This window comes from Bison bison, unplaced genomic scaffold, assembly GCF_000754665.1.
Source record: "Bison bison bison isolate TAMUID 2011002044 unplaced genomic scaffold, Bison_UMD1.0 scf7180017847465, whole genome shotgun sequence".
Lineage (NCBI taxonomy): Eukaryota > Metazoa > Chordata > Mammalia > Artiodactyla > Bovidae > Bison > Bison bison.
In genome coordinates, this window is record NW_011478038.1 from 117,874 (window position 1) to 124,048 (window position 6,175).

Below are 6,175 nucleotides of genomic sequence, written 5' to 3' on the forward strand. Positions count from 1 at the left end.
CTTCCGCTGTCCCTGGGCTCACTCACAGAAGCCCCAGCTTCCTCGAGGCCGCCGTTTGCTCGGCGCATCTGCTCTTCCTCCTTCACCTTGCCTGTGTCGTGGAATCTGAAGTGCGCCTCCGATGGGTCTCTGCACTTATCCTTCTCAGATCCTCACTGTTATTCATCAGTTTGGAAGGCTTTCAGCCATTGTTTCTTCCAGTAGCTTCCTTCTCTCCTAGGGCTCCTGCTCCACATGTGTTGTTTGCTGAATGGTGTCCCACATTCCTCCGTGGCTCCGTTCATTTTCCTCATTGTTTTCTTTCTTTTATTTGGGTTACACAATTGGTATTCATCTATCTTTGAGTTTACTGACTCTTTCTTCTGCCAGCTCAGATCTGCTGTGGGGCCTCTTTCGTGAATTATTCATTTTGATTTGACTTGCAACTTCAGTTGGTTCTTTTTGATATTTCTACCTTCTCGGATAGTCTGTGTTTTGTAAGTCATTATCACAATGCCTTCCTTTAATTTCTTGAACGAGGTTTCCTTTACTTCTTTGAGCACGTCTGTGGCAGTCCCCTGAACGTCTTTGTCTGCTAAGTACAGCGTCGAGGCTTCCTCCAGGACAGTCCCCTCTCCATCACAGCAGAGGGTGCACAGCTTGCTCACAGCCTAAAAGACCACCAAGGATGACTCCTGTTTCAGCCAGGAGCTCTCTGATTGTATTTTTCCATAATCTCCCCATTAAATTTCTGGCTTGTCTGCCTCTGTTGGTATCACACTGATCTGTTGCTAGCTGATTACTCTTGTTTTCAGTGACGTCCTGGAGCACAAACTGCTCCGTAGTCCAATCCAAATAAGGTCAGACCTGCTGACAAGGGATAGCTGTTGGCAGTCTTTGGAGCTTGCTCTGACCCTTCCCTGGGTAGAAGTTCTGTGCTATGGAGCAGGACCTGGGGGTGGAAGGGTTCACACTTCACTAGCCACCCCACCCAGATCACTGCCACGGAGAGCTTCAAGAAGGCAGGGCAATAAAGGTGTGCCCATTACCCGGTCCCGACTGCTGACGGCTCAGAGGTCAGCAGGCTGGGCTGTGCCAATGCGGTTGGTCTGAACACACCCGGGTCACCCATCCTCACCAGGCCCTTGGGAGCTGACCTCCCGCTGCTGACCTCCTGGGACAGCCCTCCGGTGGCACGGAGCTCAAGGGGAGAAGCTCTGCACTCTTCACCTGCCTCTCTGCCTGGATCTGCCCTGCAGAGCATCGGCTGGAGTGGGAGGTCAGGGGACCCTGCCCAGCTGCCATCTGGTTGAGCTCTTCTGAGGCCCCTTCCTGGGAGGTGAGTCTGCTGGGTCCACACGGAAGCTGCTCGTCTCAGAAAGCTGGAGGCAGTGGCTCTCCTGCGGCTCAGAGCCCTGGGTCGGGAGTGACCCCCAGTTCGAGTCTCACAGCCTCCCTCTGCTTGCCAAGTTCTGGAGATACTGTGGAGTGAGTGGCTCCCTTTGGTCAGTCTCCAGAAACTCTGAACAATTGTCTTTGCTAATTGGACCAGCTTAATAGAGATATTTGTCTGGGGAAAAGTTTCCTAAACTCTTCACTCTGCCACTCCCCAAACTCAGTCGCTTATAAGGTTTGAACAGCAATCAGTCTTATAGATTTAACCCTGGTGTTTACCATTCCCAATGGCACCCCACTCCAGTCCTCTCGCCTGGAGAATCCCATGGACGGAGGAGCCTGGTGGGCTGTAGTCCATGGGGTCGCTAAGAATCGGACACGACCGAGCGACTTCACTTTCACTTTTCACTTTCATGCATTGGAGAAGGAAATGGCAACCCACTCCAGTGTTCTTGCCTGGAGAATCTCAGGGACAGGGTAGCCTGGTGGGCTGCCGTCTCCGGGGTCACACAGAGTCGGACACGACTGAAGCGACTTAGTAACAGTAGTAGTAATCCTCTTCATTTATTTTGTGGAGATCCATATTTATATCCGACATCAGTTTCCTTCTGCCTGCATGTCCTGCTTTTGTATTTCTTATAGTTCAAGTCTACGGGAGATCGGTTCTTTCAGTGGATCTGGACGGTCTTTATTTTGCCTTTTTAACAACAGGATTTTTTTCTCTAGTGTTAGAATTCAAAATTTACAGAAATTTTATATCAAATTAACGGTGCAGCTCTTCTGTCTCCAAGCTCCACTGGTTCAAATCAGAGTCTGCTGTCACATTTCTCAGTGCACAGCGCAATCTTTTGAGTTTCCATTTAGCACTAGTTCTGAGCGATTTACAGCACGCTTTGGTGTGGTCTTCCTCCCGTTCCTTATGCTTGTCACTCATTCAGAGTCTTCGATCTGTGGACTTATATTTTTCAAGCTTGGAGGCTTTTCAGCCTTTATTTCTTCAAATCTTTTTTCTGTCCTCTTTCCACTTTCTCTTCTCCCTTAGAGATTCCAATGACACACATGTTGGGTCACATATATGTTGCCCAAAGCTTAGTTACTTCATTCATTTTTTTCCTCTATGTATTTAATTTTTAGATAGTTTCTATTGATATGTCTTCAAATGCACTAATCTTTTCTTCTATAATGTCTAATCTGCCATTAATTTTTTTTCTCCATATAATTTCTCATCTTAAATACTGTAGCTTTTCATTCCAAAAAGTTTGATTTAGGTCTTTATCTTCTATGTCTCTAACTTTTTGTGCAGATGGAATACAGTGCAAATAACTATGTTAATGTCACCTGCTAACTCTAACACCCTGTTAGTTCTGTGTCCCTTTCAATTGATTGATTTTTCTGCTTGATATGAGTCATAGTTTCCTTCTTCTTTGCATGACTGCTAATTTTTTGCTAGATGCCAGACATTGTAAAATTTACCTTGTTGGTAATATTTTCCGCTCTTGAGGCTAGACCTCTGAGTACTCCCCCCTACTACCCGCCGGCCCCGTGCTACGAATCCCAAGGCGTTCCAGCTTGTGGTAAAAACAGGCTCCATTCTTGACTAGGTTATTCTTTTCCTTGCTTTGGGTAGTTTTCTCACATGCAACATTCTCTTGAATACTCAAGGATTCTGAAAACTTCTGGAGTTTTCTCTCCATGCAGTTCTATGTCCTGAGGACTCCAGTCACCTCGGTCTCCTCCCCGTCTCTGCTCTGCTAACCAGCTCCGTTCGCTCCCCACCCCTGCGGTGCAGGAAGTCTTACAGGTTAATGCACACTTTTCTGGAAGAAATGATCCAGAGTGACCTCTGGGTGCAGGTCAAGTTTCTTGACCTGGTGCTGGCTCCTCGTGTGGGCTTATTTTGTTTGGGAAAACAAAAAGGGAAAGAAAGAAAACAGACAGAACTGTGCACTCAAGACGCCTGCCCGCTGTGCGCTGGTGAATCTGGTAAAGAATCTACAAAATTTAAAAAGCTGATCTCACCTCTGAAATGCGGAGTGTTTATGTCCATGCCCTCCCCACTCTCACGGTCACACCTCTGGTCTCCAGCCCAGGACCTCCGATCCAGCCGGCCGCCTACCTGGGCCCCCTTGGTGAGCAGGTGAGCGCCTGCCCAGGGACGAGGTGCGTCTGGGGGAAGCCAGGTCGGCTCCCACCTCCCCTCTGCTTGTCTTCCTTTGCCTTTTGGTCTGAACCACACACGACCCCCACGGAGGGGCCCATGCCCCTCCGGGGCTGTGCCTTCTCCGCCCCAGCATCTGGCCCCCTGTCTGCACCCGCCCCTCCGTGAAGGTGAACTCAGACTTCTTTTAAGTCTGAGCACCCCCCTTGCCCAGGGTCTGGGGAGTGCCAGGACCCAAAGTGGGGCCGGAACCAGCTGTCTGAGTTTCTGGATCCCAGCAGGAGGGGAGGCGCGCGGGTGGACACCAGCTGGTGTTTTGACAGACTCAGGCCCACAGCTTCAGGGCGGGGGGTGTCAGGGCAGCTGGGCCCACAGCCAGGCCCCCCAACCCTGCCAAGCCCCTGGGCTTTGAACTGCCCTCCCCCACTCTCCCTCCCACCTCCAGACCACCCTGGTACTCACCCAACCTGCCCGCCCAACGGTCGGTGGGGGTGTTGGCTTTCACGTGACTGGCCGTGGGCCTGAGCCCTCTTTCCTAAGAAAATCCAGAACCCACCTCCCTCTGATAACGCCAAACGTTCTCCCCAAAGCGTCTTCATAACAGCAAGCAGCAAAAGCCTGCTTTGAATATCAAGGTTTCCCAAAGATCAAAAAAAAAAAGAGAAAAAGAATGGTATTTTGGAAACAACTATTGTGCCAACTAATTAAGTGTCTGACACTAACAAGCTCCCTCAAGGAGGAAAGGATCCTGAGCGGTCCTCAACAAGTCAGTTACCGAGAGATTCTCACACCAAACAGCACAGGCAGCAAAAACAAAAACCAACAAATGGCTACACAAACTTCTAAAATCCTGCACAGCAAAGAATGGAAACTGCACAGAATGGGGAAGACATGCAATTGTACATCTGATGAGGGGTAATAACCAGAATTTATAGAAACTCCTACACCTCAAGAACTAAATCAAACAACTTGATTTAAAAAAAAAAGGAGCAACAGATTTGAATAGATGTTTGTTTCTCCGAAGATGATAGGCAAATGGCCCACAAGCACATGAAAAGATGGGCAGCATCACTAACCCTCACAGAGATGCACATCAAAACCTGTGAGGTTAGGACGGCCATGATCAAAAAGCGGGTGAGGGCAAGTAAGCACGTTGGACAAGAATGAGGAGAGACTGGAACCTTGCGCACTGTTGACGGGAATACAAAAGCGTGCAGCTGCTTTGGAAAATGGCATACGTTTCCTCAAAAATTAAAAATAGAACCAACCCATGATCCAGTAATCACACTCCTGGCTGTAAATCCAAAAGAATTAAAAACAGGATCTCAAAAGCGACATTTTCACACCCGTGCTCGTAGCAGCGTGATTGACAGCAGGCCTTCCCTGGCGGGCGCCAGCAGCCACGATTCCGCGCTTCCTCTGCAGGGGTGCAGGCTCAGTCCCTGGCCCGGAAACTAAGATCCCACACGCTGCAGGGTACAGCCAAAAGTTCAAAAAAAGAATAAATCAAATTTTTACTGTATTTAAAAAAAGGTGGAAGTAACCCAAATGTCCCCCGGCAGGTGGTGGATGAACACCGCGTGGTCCAGCCGCATAACTTGCTATCACTCAGGCTGGGAAAGGAAGCCTTGACGCCTGCTGTAGCGCGGGGGAACCTTGAGGACCTGATGCTCACTGAGATGAGCCAGACACAGAAGGACAAACGCTGTGTGATCCTGTGAGGATACTGGAGCAGCGGCCTCACACAGACAGAAGATGGGGGTGGGGTCAGGGCCCAGGGGAGGTGGGGGAGGTAGGAGCTAATAGCACAGAGTCTCCGGCTGGGAAGACGAGAAGGTTCTGGCAATGGCCGCACAGCAGTGTGGTCGTGCCTAATGCTCCTGATCTGACCCTGAAAAATGGTTAGGGTGAGGGACTTCCCTGGTGGGCCAGGGGTTAAGAATCTGCCTGCCAACGCAGGGAACACAGGTTCAATCCCTGGCCCGGGAAGAGTCACGTTCCCTGGAAGCCCGTGTGCTACAATCCTGAGCGCCCACCCACGGCAGCAAGAGAGTGGCCCCGGCTCCCAGCTGAGGCCCATGGGCAGCCAGAAATAAACAAAGTCTTTTTTTAAAAAAAGGTTAAGGTGGTAGATTTTAACTGTGTTTTATAACTACAAGTAAAACTTTTTCAAAGAGACAGTTTCTCTTTCTCCCTCATCCTGAAACCTGAATCCCCTGCAAAGGACCGCAACTGTCTTTAAACAAGACTAGGTGATAAATGGTGATAGACAGACAGACAATAGGGCAGACACACAACTAAGAGAGAGATGCTTCGTCGCCCAGCGTTAACAGGCCATTAGAGTCTCAGGAGCTGGAGGCGACCTTTTGTCTCCGCAAAGCAGAACACACTGGTGGTGCAGAGGGTGCAGGGGGTTAAGGAGGGTTGAGGGGAACCTGTCGCCTGTCAGCACCTGCGACGCAGGGAGGAGGGGAGCGTCTGGGAGGGAGGGGCTGGGGCAGCGAGGGGGACTGAGCAAGCAGTCGGGGGGTTCAGGCCTCGGTGGGGAGCGGCATGCAAGTCTGGGCCCCGCTGCGGGGAGGCAGAGGCTTGGGCGAGCACAGGTGAAACCGGCCCAGGGGAAGCCCCGGGGCCCACCCAAGG

The 6,175-nt window shown here is 50.5% G+C and overlaps 1 long non-coding RNA gene across 1 annotated transcript in view; it reads left to right on the forward strand.

The window, feature by feature from the left end:
• Positions 1 to 915: 915 nt before the first annotated feature.
• LOC104990966 overlaps positions 916 to 6,175 on the forward strand; it is an 8,769-nt gene continuing 3,509 nt past the window's right edge. Inside the window, exon 1 of the long non-coding RNA XR_825558.1 lies at positions 916 to 1,318. This is a non-coding gene — a long non-coding RNA (uncharacterized LOC104990966). The remainder of the gene's footprint in view (positions 1,319 to 6,175) is intronic.